The sequence below is a fragment of the Condylura cristata genome, unplaced genomic scaffold (genome assembly GCF_000260355.1).
Source record: "Condylura cristata isolate star-nosed mole 26May11 unplaced genomic scaffold, ConCri1.0 scaffold00015, whole genome shotgun sequence".
Taxonomy (NCBI): domain Eukaryota; kingdom Metazoa; phylum Chordata; class Mammalia; order Eulipotyphla; family Talpidae; genus Condylura; species Condylura cristata.
Genome location: NW_004567116.1, coordinates 40,540,212 through 40,555,957, shown reverse-complemented (window position 1 = coordinate 40,555,957; position 15,746 = coordinate 40,540,212). Strand labels below are relative to the sequence as shown.

The following is a 15,746-nucleotide window of genomic DNA, read 5'->3' as shown; positions in this document are numbered from 1 at the left end:
GGAAAGCCAGGCTGTCTCTTTCAAAAGATGTTCTCGAACCGTAGTAGCAGGAGAGACTCTGAGACAGTAATAGGGGACCCAGGCCAAGCCAACTAATGTGTCTGGGGTCCTTTTACCTGCAACCACCCCCCATCCTAATAGAGGCTGTCCTGTCATTTCTTAAGTACCACACATCATAGATTTGTTTCTGAGAATTGGAAGGCATGACTATGGAAGAGAGAACACGGTCTTTGGAGTCAGCCAGAATAGATTCAGTTTTCATTGTCACGCTCAGTGTGATGTGTTGAGAATTCTGGCTCTGTTACTAGGCACAACTAAGTTCTAATTGAGTTCTGCATTTCCTGTGACTTTGGGCAAATTATACAATTCTCTGAGCCTTCATTTTCTTATATGTAAAAAGAGGGACACTGATTTTTGGCGACAAATGAAAAAGCACGTGTATCAATTAAAATGTCTTCAGTTGCAAATAAGAAACAAAAACCCATAATGGCTGAACCAATAAGGAAGATTTTTTTTTATAGCTTTGTGCCTTTTTTAAGATTTATTTTAATTTATTTATGCGTACAAGAACTAGGGTGTAGTCCAGAGGTGCAGGGGAGGGGGTGGGGTGGGTGAGAGGATTCACCAGAGACAGAGTGGGGAACAGAACAGGTGGATTGACTGAAATACACTGCTGAGGGGAGCAGCAGGAGAGGCAGAGAGATATATGCTGTGTCATGTGGGTCAGCTCCCTGGCCAGTGATCAAACTCATGCCGCAGTGGCTGGAGATAGCTTGATTGCATGAGACTTCACCTCCGTGCCACTAGGAAGGCCCGATAATTTATTATCCCATATAACAAGATGTCCAGGAGCAGGGAAGTTCCCAGATTGGCTAACCTATGAAGAACCTAGATCCCTCTGTCTTTATGCTCTTCGAAACTTAGGTTGCAGGTTTTCCTAGACTGGCTGACCTATTGAGCAGAGGAGGCCGCCACAGCTCCAGGCATCACATTCAGTCACTCAGACAAAGAGGGTCAGCCTTCCTTTTTTTTTTTTTTAAAGAGTAAGAAAACCTTTCCCTTTTTTTCTCACAGAACAGACACTTTTCTTCCCTCAGCATCCTCATAAATGCTACTTCCTCCCCAACACCCCAGCCTCTGCCTCTAATCCAGTCATTAACAAAGGACATTAGGGTCACCATGAGTGTTGGCTGCCAAATAGGAGCTCAAGTCCCTTCACCCCCCCCCCAGTACCCCTTAGCATGACATGCAGCTGTGTCGCCCTCGGTAAAGCTCTCTGCCTCTTTTTGACTCTTTCCCTCGCCTGTCAAATAGGGGATGATAATATAGACCCAAATGGATATATCCTTGTCACAGAGTTATGGTAAAGCCTAAATTAGGTGAGGGCTATATGCAATGATTGTCCAGCTGAGTGAAGCTCAGTGAACAGTGGCTGTGTTCTTGGAAGCACTCAATAATGATTTGCTGATTGATTATAGAAGGTGAATTTGCACATACGCACTTGAAGACAGTGATAGTTAATATGGATCCAATGTTCAGACTTTAACAAACTTCTCTCTGTAAAGGTAGAAATTAGCTGTACTCTTATTTTACGCATGATCATACTGAGGCTCAGAGAATAAGAACTGGTCTCATCACACAGCAAGATAGTGGCAGAACAGAGATTTGAACCCATGTATCTCTCATGTCAGAGTCCCATTCTCCGTCACCCCCCACCTCTCTCTCTTCATTGGCACATTTGAGAGATTATCTATCCAGCAGGACCTCCTGGCTGACCACACCTCCCACATCCTCTCACCAGTATTCTCTGTAGCTTCTGGCCTCCCTAGTTCCTAGAGCACTTGCTTGAACCTCTCATTGGTTCACACATATGAGCACATTAGGTTCACCAGGCCACTAACCGGGCTCACCTCTGACCCCCCTTTCACCTCTCATTGGTTAAGAAGGTCTCATTTAGTTATCTATTTATTTTTTGGAGAAAATAACAAATTTAACTAGAAAGTATGAAGAGTCTACACTAATGTAGAGATCTATTCTTGGTTTTTAAAGTGCCAGGTTCTCCTTTCCCTTCCTCTTTCCCTTCTTCCTACCTTCCTCCCTCCCTCCCTCCCTCCCTTTCTCCTTCTTTTCTTTCTTTCCTTCTTCCTTCCTCTCTAGGATCACTTGATCACTTTTCTCCTCTACCACCATCTTTATACCTTTTAAATAAGCTTCAAATTACCACATCACCCACTATCGTCAATCTGTTTCAGGCCTCTGAATTTTCCAGAATCATGCAGCAGCTTCGTAACTGGTCTCTCTGCCTCCACCTCAGCCTCCAAATAACATTTTGGACAGAGAAAGCTGACCACGTGGCCCTGCATTTTAAACTCTTCCAGAACATGTGGCCTGCTCAGCTGGGCAGGCTGTTTTCTGTTACCTACCTCTCAAATTCTGGTCATTTGGAACACCCCACACCATCTCTTTTCTCCAAGCCTTGTTATTTCCTCTGCCAGGATCAATAATGACTTATTGATTTGCCAAGCCTGGAAAAACCATCCTCATCCTGAAAGATGAGGTTCGTAACATAACTCTTCTTTTCCACCTTTTACCTACAACTGAATTGATCCTAAAGCAGCTTGCAATCATTTCTGTCATTGCATTATCTCCCTAGATTGTAACTATCTTTTCTCTGTTTTTTACCACTAGATTGTAAAGCCATGATTCCGGGGGTGGGGGTACCCCCGTACTCTCAGATAAGTAGTGTTGAAGTGTCATTACCACCCTGAAGTCTTACCGGTGAAGGGAGCGCTGTGATTTCCAATGAAGGGTTGTTGTGTGGACCCCAAACAGCACCACAGAATCATTCTCTTTCTCTCCCTCCTTCCTTCCCTCTTCACCCACAAAATCTCAAACATGATAAAATAGCATGATGACTTACTTCCTTGGGAGACTTCCAGCAAATGGAGTATTTCAATAAACAAACAATAAAAGTGTGGAACAAATGGGAGAGGGAAACGTAGGCCCTCAAGAGAAGGATTGCATTGGACTTGGCAAGAGGCTATATGAATACTTTAAAGCTGATAGATTTATGATTGGGAATTTTGTGTTTCCACATGGACCTGGCCTGCCTCGAATATACTGACAGACAAGGCTGGACACAGAGTCAATATGATTTGGAGGAGGTAGGTGACCTAGATTCATTTGACTTGGACAGAACTTCGAATTTTTGTATTTTGCCTTCAAACAAAAGGATCCTAAAGGGAGGTACAGGTACCTTTATGTACACATATGTTCCCTCTTTCTCTGTCACAGCGCGCGTGCACACACACACACACACATACACACATTCACTTCTGCATGCAAGAATTGATTTTTCAAGAATTTGATTGTATTCCCATGCTTCCCTAAGAAATTAAATAGATACAGAAGAGATGTAGAAATTTGGTTCTCTGCCCCCTGGGGCTCAAGAGGATTCTAGGTATTCTAGGTTTGTTGGAGCCAAAGAAAATCTCCCTAATTCATATTTCAGTCTATCTTATTCCTTCCCATTTGTGCCTTAATTTTTTTTTATTACAAAGTTTATTTTTACATCATTTTGCACATTTTTTTTTCCATCTCGATTGTAATCCCCACGGGTTTCCCATCACCAAATGTGCCTTAATTTTTAATCCAAGAAACCTGGGAAACCTATGACTTCTACTACGTTAAAATCTTCAGTCAGAGTTTGGGACTGGTTTTCATATTAGTCCTGCAGCTATCATAGGAATAACCATTATCAAGAACCACTTTAGAACCATAGAAGAAGCTTCTGTGAATGTGCCTACAACTGAGAACTTAGAACTCTGAGCTTATCATTTTTATGAGCCTTCTCATGTAGTCAAAAGCAGCCTAGCCATCTCAAAAATCTTGGTAATCGCAATCCTATCATAACTATGACAGTCCATTCTCACAGGGATTTGGTCTGCCAAAGACTTGTCTTTAATAGGCATTTCGTTCTAGGTATTCCAGGTGATAGTTTCAGTAATTTTTGCCCTTGCATGCCATGGGCTACTAGCCATTGGAACAGGCAGTCCCCCAGAGGCCCCAAATCTCCCGCTGCATCTTTGTCAACTTTGTAAAACAGCTGAGGCCTAACCCTACTCTCACCCTGCCTGAGTCATTTCTGTAACTAGTCATAAAGGCAATCAGTAAGTCAAGGTGATCACATGTGACTACTGTACAACTCTTTGCTCCTTAAAGAAAACAGACTAGATTGTTGGCTGCTTGCTCTGAAAGGTCCTTGGCCCTTGGCCCTGGGTTCCTAGACAATGTGTAACCCTACTGCATATGTAGCTGTCTCTGGGTCCACTGCACTGCCCTTGGAACCTGAAGGCAAAGAAACCAGCTCCAGCATGCTTTGCTTCTGCTGTTGCAGGGCTGTGAACTGTCCTGATCTGATCCCCTGAGTCCAGTCTACTTTCAGTATTTATGGAGTGCGGCAAGTCAACTTGGAATCCTGTTTCTCCATGCCATCTTCCATGAGGGTGAGAGTTTTTCCCTGACACAAAATACCATTTGCCACTGGCAATGAGGTCATCGCTGAATTCAAGACCAATTAGATCATGCAACAATCTCAGATTCCCTTCTTTCATTTTATCAACTACTACATCATCCTGCGTCCGGTCTGAAGAATAAGTCATTATGGATCTGTGCTGTTTGACCCAGTAGCCACTAAGCACAGGTGCCTATTTACACTTAAATTATTAAATTAAGTTTAAAATTCAGTTCAATTCAAGGGCTCAGATGTCACATACAGCACGGTTGAGACAATGTCTATGATCACAGAACGAACACTCTGTTGGACAGCACTACTATAGCTCATTTCAAGCAGGAATGAAAGGATTTAATGCAGGAAAGTGTTTATAGAGGTGCTGGGTACATGGGAGTAGCCTCAAGAAGAAAGGTCTCAGGGCCTCCCTGGTGGTGCAGGGGTTAAAGACACAGCCCTTTGACTGTGTTATTCAGTGATGTATCCTCAGCATTTGTAACAGTATCTGGTGTTCTGCACATATGTGCAGTCTGAATGAACAACTTCTAATTATCCTTCAGGTATAAAATCTTTCTTGTCAGGATAAAGTATATCTGCCATGTATTCTGATATAATTCATACTTCTTCCATTGTAACATTTATAACAACTATTTAATAAACTACTTTTATTTCATCCCTCATTAGACTATAAACTCAGTGAAAGCAGAGACTAGGTCTATCTTGTTCACAGTTAAGTGCACTGGGCCTGATATATAGCTGGAAATAAGATACTTGTTGATGGATTTGGTAATTATATTGTTATATCAAAGAATTTGGGAGAACTTTCGATGACGGGTATGTTGAAACTGAGCAGAAATAACCAGGCGATTGCAACTCTAGGAAAACTAAAATCATTTTTAGAGAATGGAAATGCGGTCACAAAGTCCTACACAACTTGGTCATGAATAATATTTACAGAATCACAATCAAGCCACAGGACTGTAGTCATTAGATTAATTGCATAGTAGTTAAAAGTATTGAAAATTTTCTATAATGGCAAGTAAATGGCACCTATGCCTAGCTGCCAGAGTGCACCACTATCATTGCTCCAGCTGCCCCCTTCACCCCATTCTCAGTCTTAAAACTTCCAGAACCTTCCCAGGATCCAGGAGTGCAAGAGACCTTTGAATGACATAGCAGGGGCTCCAATACTCCACTGGAGAAGCCAGTATGTGTTTGGATCAGTTCCCTCAGCTCTGCTTGCTACACCTACTAAGTCAGGGGCCTGTCTCCAGAGACTCTGGTGCCCACCAGCCAATGGCTGGGCTGCCTACCTCCTACACATCAACCCTGACCTGGAGTATTGGGCATTGCCCCAGCAGGCTCAGACCCCATGGGGAAAGACAGCAGTCCTGGAAATGTCGACATCTCAGAGGGCAAATGACTTTCATGGGACTTCTGGCCACGATAGGTAAATACCATATAATGATTTAACCAGAAATTGCAACATAATTATATTGGAAGGTGGGGCAGGGAAGTGGTGTTAGAAAGAGCTTCTATTGTTTGATGTCAATAGATGATGTCCAAAGTTAAAAATTAAGGTGCATAGCCAAGTAGCTGACCCACATGGCACAGTGGACCTCTCTTGTTTCTCCCAGGTTCTGTCAGTCCACCTGTTCTATTCCCCACCCTGTCTCTGGCGAATCCTCTTGCCCCCCCCACCAGCTACCTCTGGCCTGCACCCCAGCTCTTGTATGCATAAATGAATAAATCTTTAAAAAAAATTAAGAGGTAATAGTATATTACTTTAAAAACAATAGCATATTATTTCAATAGCAAAAGCAAATACTAAAGTACTTGCTGAATGAGTGAAAATTGCTAGTTGTCTCTGAGGAGCAAAATTTGAGGTGAGGAGGGATAGGACAGGAATCTACTAATCTAATCTATTTTTGTTTATAAGCCCTACGGGAAAATTGACTTTTTATCCCCCAAAGATCGACATATTTACTGCTGGACCAATGTAGTAGGTTTGGACGCATATAAACAAAGAGAAAGAGAATGTCCTAAACATGTCCCTGTTGTGATGTCTTCTAAATTCTGCAAGGCTAAGAATTTAGAGATTTGAGGCCGTGTAAAAATGCACGCTGTGTCATTCTCCTTAGAGACCTACCTTTGTTCTTCTCCAGTGTCTCCTCTTAGGGTTGTGCCTGAGTTTTATGACCAGGTTTTATACAAATCCAGTGGGAAATGGGGCACTTGGGCTTTGGTTTTTTGGCAGGGAATCTCTTAATCATGAGAGTCTCATGAGGACATGGTGAGAGACAGAGTCAAGTGCACACAATCAGATAGACAGTGGAGAAAAGAAGAGAAAGTGAAAAGTGTGACACTTGAACCATTTTAGGAGATTGCTGTAGGAATTCAACTGAGAGGCAATGGTCAACAGTGATGGAATAAACAAAGAATAAGTGGATCCAAGAATATTTAGGATAGGGGTTGGCTTAACTTGCTTTTTGCCTGGTGCAGTGAGCGAGGAGGGGAGAGGGAGAAGAATGACACAGATTTGGGTGTTAGCTGATTCCTGGTGAGTACTTAGATGCCAAGAGTCCCTCGAGGTACCACAGACAGCAAGAGTGACTGATCCTGGTTAGAAGAGTTGGAACTAACTCACAGAGAAAGGTGCATTTGAGCTGGGCCTTGAACAGAGTCTAGCAGTTCCCAGGTCTCCAAAAGGTCAAGTCTAAAGTGAAGAGATAGGATAAGGGATGCTTCTCGGGCAAAGATGATGGTGCATAGTAGGAAGTACAGAGGCACAAAAGCATGGGAGTATGGTTTTGGTTTTGAGTTTTCCCCTGTGACTACAGTGTGGGAAAGCTGTTGGGGGAAGAAAACAGTACAAAAGAAAGCAGCAAAAGGAGACTGTGGCGAGGGCCTAAGAGCCTACACTGTAGTCCAGCGGTCTCTTCTCTTGAACTAGAGGCAGAATAACAGGAAGAGAATCTCTGAACAACCACTTGGAAGTACATACACATCAGAGGCCTTTACCATGTTTAACCTCTGTCCTAGTGATACTATTCCAGGGGCTTGTCCTAAAGAAAAACTGGTTTCTGAAAGGATGAGTGAGCAATATACACTAATGTATTGTGCCATTATGGGAAAGAGTGAAACTCTGCAAAACAACATTCCCACCAGAAGAACATAGTAAAAGATGGTACATCCATTTAATGAATAATAAATTCGTGGCTAGTATGCCTGCATATGGCGCTGGACTCACCCAGGAGGCCTGCTGGGCCTGGGGAGGGTAGGAGGTTCACTTGGACAAAGGGTGAAGGCAGAGTGCATCTGAGGTCAACCCAGCGAGAGAACCATCACTGGGCATTCCCCTTCTGGTGTCTCATTTATTCCTCACAGCAATCCCACAGGGGACTACTCATCCCCCCATTTGACAGTGAAGGACTTGAGGCCCAAAGAGATGGAGGGGTCTGTCCAGGGCCATCTACCTTCGAAACACACACACTGAGGTTCCTGCTTAGTCTAGGTGATGGCAGAGCAGCCAATGCTTTTTCCTTAGCACTGTGGTGCCCACTGTCAAGGTGATCATGGTGATGGTCCTGGCATCTTTGTCCAGCCTTGGGGAATCTAAAACCAAGCCTGCAGGTGGGACATTAAGAGCTGGCAGTAAGTAGCAAAATGGAAAAAGCTATACTGTAAAGCTGAGGAATAAAAAATAGAATATGTAATTGTATCTGTGATAAATGCAGCCAAAAAAAAAATGCATACAGATGACAAGAAGAAGAGGTAAAGAGAAATGGAAACAGATGATGTGTGAGTGGGTGCTCATCTTCTTCTTTCTCTTATTTTGGGGGCTTCCTGGCTTATTGCTGTATTGTTTGCACAATAAAAAAATATATATAATGAAAAATGGAAAAACTGAGAAAATATGAGCCCCCAGGGTGGCCCATGGCCCTGCCTTGAGTCCAGCTGCAGCTCAGGACCTTCCAAAACCATTCTGAAGACAGCACTCATTAAGGGAAAGCTGACTTCTGCTGGACAAGGAAAAAAAGAGAAAAACATGGAGTGTGACCCCTGCCAAGAGGCTTCAGTTGTTTGCCATTATGCTCCAGATGTCGATGTCATTGTTACATCCACGTGGAGGTCTCATGTGGACTGGGGAGGTGTGACCAGTGCTCCCAGTCCAGCTGCTCTGCATCTGATGACTGCTGTCCCTGTTCATTTGCTGTTAGCAGTCCTGGTGTGTGTAGAGGGAAGTGTTGGCAGGCTAAGGAGTGGTCACGGTTGGGGTTGGCCTTGCTGGAGGAAGAGACAGTACGGAGCAACAGAGGCCAAAGTGACATCAGCCTGCAAAAAGATAATAAAATCGGCCCTCTCTGGTGGCACAGTGGGTTAAGGCACAACACTATGAAGCTAGCCACAGCCCAGCCACTTCAACTTGTGTTCAAGCGCCTTCTGGGAAGCTGACCCACATGGCACAGCAGACCTCTCCAGTTTCCAGTCTTGCCTGCTGCTCCCCTCAGCAGGGTCCCTCATTCATCTGCCTGTTCTGCTCTCCACTCTGTCTCTGGTGAATCCTCTCACCCCCAACACCTCTGGCCTGTACCCCAGTTCTGTATGCGTAAGTAAATCTTAAAATAATTTTCTAACAAAAATAAAAGAACAACAAAACCACAATAACCACAACTGGGGGGTCAGAACTGGGGCCCAGCGATTTTCCTTCCATTCATGCTCACACCTCATACCTCACGCAATTTTACTGTGCTCTCCCGCTCACCATTCTTTCAGGATTCCATGCGTTCGTCCTGCTCCCTCAGTCTGGAGTGTCCTGTCTTGTGCTTCCTGACAGAGCTAAACCCTATTCATCCTTTAATACTACTTCCTTTGTGAAACTTTCCCCAGTCTTCTTTGGGGGGAATGAATCATTCCCTTCTCTGTTTCCCACAACACTTGATTTGTGTCTTTCTGATATAATTTGTATTTTTCTGCAGGGCAGTGTAGTTATTTAGTCCATGTCTGTTTCTCCCACTAAGTGGTAAGCCTCTCACAGTGGCCAAGGAACATGACTTATGCAGTTCTGATTCCCCACACAGCATGGCCAACCTCCAGCATATGGTAAGCGCCCCATCAACAAGTGGAATGACATTAAATTACAATGACTGAGTTCTTTCTTTTCCTGCGGCATAGTCTCTCTGGGAAAGCTGTTGAGATTGTAGGCAGATGACCAACTAGTTTTATATCTTTTTTCCCTGTGCATTTTGAAAGGGGCAGGAAGAGGAAGGGAGTTAAAGCTATCTGTGGATCCATATTCCAGAGATCTCAGTCAGTGCTCCTTAGAGGGGTAATAATATGAATAATAACCAACATGTATGAGACTTATACTTTCACACCCATTAATTCTGTTGGGTCTCACAAGGACTCTAGGAAGTAGGCTAGCTTGTCCCAATATTACAGCTAAGGAAACCAAGGCTCAGGAAAATGTAATTTTTGCTCAAAATTACAACTCGCAGTAGAGCTGGCACTGATTTCCAGATCTGTTGACTCCAGAGCCCATGCTCTTGGGACTGCTGAGGTGGTGAGCACAGGGTTTCCTTCCCACCGAGAAACGAGAAACATTCATTTAGAGAATGACAGAAAGAAGCCCTGGTTTAACCCTTACAAGGTGAATTAGTATTGGACCTTGTGCACGTTCATCTGTTTCCCAAAGCTTGGGTCTTGGCAAGCCCCACCCTTTGGCCTGGTCTTGGTTTCCATGTCTGTGAAAGGAGGAGCCTGAGCTAGAAGTTTTAATTGGGTCACATTCCCACCAGCGCCCAGCACAGGTCCTGGCCCACAGTTTCCATCACCCTCCCTGTGCACAACTCCCAGCTTCAACACTAGAGGCCTCCAGGACTCCAGCTGACATGATGGAGTGTGAACCTCGCACGTTGCAGCCTCTTCCCAGGCTGACTGCGGAAACTCAGCCTCCTCCAGACAGCAGGGCTGCTCCGCTCGTGCGGATCAAGTTGGGAGCCTCATTCGTCATGTCAGATGACATAGTTAACACTTGGAGCCGGCACAGTCAGTTCATCAAAAGCTCCTATGTGCCTGGCTCCATCACTGCAGTTGAGGAACTACTGTATGTGCAGCAGGCAGCACATCAGACGAGCAGCGCCAGAATGCTTCCAAATTGGTTTTGATTAATTGCATAGACATGTCTTTAATTGGTGCCAGGGTAGCGGCCAGAGAACTTATGGGAAAGCAGGATGTTATGCTTTCATTCCCTGAAGTCCCATAAAGCAATGAAAGATGAGGAACAGAATCACTGCTCGTTGAAAATTTATCGACTGTGCAGACCCAGAAAACACAAATAACTATCTGAATAGAGCCTAACCTCATTTTCCCAACCCCATGTTCCCCGCGGTGCCCCGGCCTGCCTGCTGAGATGTACACTGAGCAAGAGGTGTGATTTCTAAGAAACCAGGGCTTTCGCACAGCGAGGCACACGCAGAGTTCCCCAGATGAGCAGAGGTAACTGGGAAGACTTCTCCCCTCAGAAACAGCTCTCCCTCCACCCTGGCCCCAGTCTGTGAACTGATATCAGAGCCTGCTTCACTCATTCACACATTCGTGCTTTCTTTTCCACTCTGTGGGGATTTAAAACATATACATTGAATTCATATCACATACAAGCTCTGTTATGGTATCAACAGAGAGACCAAGGACAGATCCTGCCCTCAGGAGGAAAGGGGGGCGGTCCCCAGATGAACTAACCCAGGGTGGGTGTTTCAAATAGAAGATGATCACGGGGATTTGGCTTCAGAAGGACTTGGGTTCCAATTTCAGCTGATTCTTATTACTGAGGCTCCTTCAAAATTGCTTTCTTTAAATCCCTGTTTTCATCATCGAATAGGATGTTAACACTTACTGCACATATTGGTTGTGAGGCTTGTGAGAATTGGCAGAGGTGGAAGTACCCAGCCAGGGTTCAACACCAGTTAATAAATGGTTGCTAATTCTGAGTAAGTGTCCCCAGAGAGGCTCTGGTAGAGCAAATGGCTTGCATCACAGACTCTGTGCAAGGCTCTGTGCCAGGCGAGAGGCATTTAGGCAGGAAGCTCCACCCTTGATGACACTGAGCTTTGCTAGGAAGTAACAATGTGATAGGTAGTTTGGTAAGAATTGCAAACTGGTAGAGCTGTGATGACCAAAGTCCCCTGACTCTGTGGGGAGGAGTAGAGACAGGCCTTCTACTTTCGGAAATCAAGAAGAGTTACCAGGAGAAGTAAAACTTGAGCAAGTCCTAAAAGATGAGAAGATGTTTATCTTCAGATAAAGCAGGGAAGGATATCCATGTGCAATGCCAATTTCCTTCTGTCTGTCCCAAGAGCAAAGGTTATTCCCCCTGCAGTCTTGGTATGGAAAATTCTTCTTCTTGATTTTCACAAAGCTGAATCCTGAACATTTACAACCAAAGTTTTTCTTATTTGTTCTTATTGTGTGGTGTGTCTCTTCCATCAGAACGATGGCTCTGTGAGACTCTGAGATTTGGGAGTCGTTTTCTCCACTCTATTACAGCATCCAGAATATGGTAGGTGATGTGTTCAGTATGGGTCTGTTGTGTGAAGAAACAACAGAGGCAAAAAAGGGCTTCTGCAGTCCGGGAACCATGAGCACACTGCCTGGGACACAGCGAGCATTGAGTTTTTCTTCCTCATCAAATTGAACAACTAGGAATGCCTGAAGCATAGGTCAGTGGCATTGAAGAAAGAATAACAGAAGAGGGGGACTCAGAGCTGCACCCTGAAGACGAAGACAGAGAAGAATGACAATGTGGTGGGGGTGTTGGTGAGGGGATCAGAAGAGTAAGTCAGATCATTTTTTTTAAAGATTTATTTATTTATACATACAGAACTAGGCTACAAGCCAGAGGTGCAGGGGAGATGAGAAGGTTCACCAGAGACAGAGTGGGGAGCAGAACAGACAGATCGACAAAGTACACTGTTGAGGGGAGCAGCGGGAGGTCTGTTGTGACATGTGGGTCACCTCTGGAGCTAGGGATCGAACTTGCACTGAAGTGGCTGCGGCTGGCTTGCAGTGCTGCGTTCTAACCCATTGCGCCGCCAGGGAGGGCCCAAATCAGATAATTTTTAAATCCCTTCCAGCCTTGGCGTTTCTAAGGATTTCTCTGAACAAATCATCTCTTGCCACCGTTCCTGGTCCCCTCATTCACACTACCGCTTTCCACTCCACCCTGTCTGGAGGCTGTAAGGACATCTGACACACCATTTCCTGCCAATGTAAATCATGGACTGCTGTGTGATGCTCGGTCTCCTTTTTTACCATCCCCCAGGGGGGGATGGACCTATATAACTCAGGGTGGAGACCCCAAGCAAAGCCAGCTTTTCCATGGGGTGGCAAATAAGGGGAACTTGTTTACCCACCAGCACCGTTCTGGCCCTGCTCCCAGATAATTTTATATCCTCTGGTCCTGGACCTGCTCCTTCGTTGGATGCACCTCACTTCACTTGCTGGAGCACTGACGTGTGACTGTTTAACTGCTGCTGCTTCCTCTCCCAGGGATTCTGGACTTCAGGGAACATGGGAAAGAGAAAAGAAAGAGAGCTTTATATAAAGTAGGCTTTGACAGTAATAATAAAGTCACAAAACTAACTTATACTTACATCATGCTGAAACATTTACAAAACTCTAGCAAACTCCTATTCATCCTTCAAGACCTTGCACAAATGTTACCTCTTTGCACAAACTTCATATTTCCATGGCAGAGATAATCCTTTTCTCCAAACTTTGTAAAATCTCCACCACAACCCTGTACCTTGTAATAACGTACAAAGTAAATTAAATTATGTCTCTTTTCATTCATTAAATTACCAGCTTCTTGGGGCATATCTCTTCTCTCCCAGGAAAACATATTTCTTTCTTTCTTAAAAAGCAACTTTTCTAATATATACATGTATTTATATTATGTTGTATTGTGTATCATATATTGATTATTTACTTTTTTTTACTATCTCACAAATAAAATGATTATATTCACAAATCATTGTATCTTTGACTATTTCCTTAAGAAAGATGCCTAGAAATGGAATTGCAAGGTCCACTGGTTTAAACTCCTTTAAGGTTCTATTCTCACTGATTCATTACTCTGAGAAAGTGACAGCTAATTTACAGTTCCAGCAAAGCACATGTGTGCCCCTCCCACAGTGCCCTCCCCTGCATCAAGTGCTCTCCCACTGGTATCATTACCAAAGTCAGTGCTCTCTTCATGCTGCCCCTCAAGGTGAGTCATTTTTCTTAAACATGGCAAAAATAATACAACTGAACATAGATTTGTCTTCTTCCTTGATATCAACCCGGGAGTATCTATAGTTGAACAGATACTTGCTTTAAACATTTCTATAATTTTGAAAATTACCTGCATAGCAGTCCTGTAAAATGTAATGCAATTCTGTCTTTGGGGAATGATTTTTTTTATTTTTAGCAACAGTCAAAAGCCATTTGGAACTCATAGAAAATGTGATGAGGAGCTACAGATGATTTGGCCGTCAAAAAAAGATCAAGTGTCATTTTACAATAATGAAAGTGAGGTCTGTTTGTGTCTTGTAAAAGGTAGTCCCCCGGGAATTCTGAGCAGGAGTGTGTCAGCAGAACAAGCTGACCGCTCCATAGTGGCTGTGCCCAGTGGAGGCTGAGTGTGACCCTGCAGATGCAGAGCCTCTTTTGACCCCCAGGGACAGTGTCAACGTATTCCAGAGAGGGTCCCTTTCCACTTCGTCCTTTCACCAGCTCTACTGGATCTGATGTGACTCTAAGACCTAGATCTTACAGGATCAGTGTAGGCAGAGGGCAGAGCATGGCATGGCAAAGCAAAGAACTCGACTGCCGTCAGAGAGTGCTGGGTCTGAGTGCTGGCTGTGCTTTTTACCAGCTGTGTATTAGGTCTTGACCGTCAAGATCCTACTTCAAAGGATTGGTAGAAGTAGAGCATACATTCAGCCACACCATCACACATCGGTCCAGGCCCACATATACTCACTGACACCAGACACACACACACACACACACACACACACACACACACACAATAGCTAATGTGTATCAAGCCCTCACTGTGCTGAGTGCTGTTTTATATCGATGTGCAGAACCCATAGATTGGCCACCAGAAAAGAATTTCCTCTTGTTATCTCCCACCCCAGCTCCTTTGTCACGAGAGATAATCTTCTCGAGAGACCAATTCTGGCCAAAGAGACTTAGGTTGAACTCTATTGGCTATGACTGAAAGAGCTTTTGCTTTCTTGAAATAAGACTACTGAGTCTGAACTGTCCTCCCATTCCTACCCAACAGTATCTTGAATTTGGAGGTGAAGGCTGGGTATTGCAGTCATCTTATAACAGTACAAAGGCCAAAGGAACAGCTCTGGAGGTCTTACTATGGCAGAAAACAGTTATCTATTTGTTTAATTCATAGCTGAACATTATTTGCAGCTAAAAGGACTCCAATACACATATACTAGATACTTAATAAAATGTTTTTGTTTACATTCACATATAATTCTTTCACACAAATAACTGATGATATTTAAGATGATTATCTTATACCTTATCTAATACTTATGCATCAGTTAGCATTTTCTTTTTCAAAGATTTATTTAGGCATACACAAGTGGGGTACAGGCCAGAGGTGCAGGGGCAGTGAGAGGATTCACCAGAGACAGAGTGGGGAGCAGAACAGGCAGATCGATGAAGTACACTGCTGAGGGGAGCAGTGAGTGTGTCAAGGGAGGTCTGCCGCGCCATGTGGTCATCTCTCTCGCCTGGGATAGAACTCGCACTGAAGCAGCTGCAGCTAGCTTCATAGTGCTGCACTTCAACCTGTTGCACCACCAGGGAAGACCCTCATTTGCATTTTCTAAAAGATTCTCATTACCATTTTGTCAGTCAATCCTTCTAACTGCAAACACAGCAACTTTTTATCCTGATCCTCTGAAAAAGGTTATGGAAGAAATATTTTCGAATGTCCTTATTTACAGATAGGCTCCCTCCCACCTTCCTTCCTTATCTTCTTCCTTTTCTCCTTTCCTTTGTTTCCTTCTGTGCCAATGCTGGGCCTGGCTTATTTTGTTGTTGTTTGTTTTTTACATACCCAGCCTCAGCCTTCTTTTTAAAAAAAAAAAGATTTAATTTTTTATGCATACAGAACTAGGGTACAGGCCAGAGGCTGTAAGGACATCTGACACACCATTTCCTG

At 44.0% G+C, this 15,746-nt stretch overlaps 1 pseudogene; it reads right to left on the bottom strand.

Annotated features, from left to right (window-relative positions):
* Positions 1 to 6,647: 6,647 nt before the first annotated feature.
* On the bottom strand, positions 6,648 to 8,087 carry LOC105853659 (annotated as a pseudogene).
* Between the last annotated feature and the right edge of the window lie 7,659 nt (positions 8,088 to 15,746).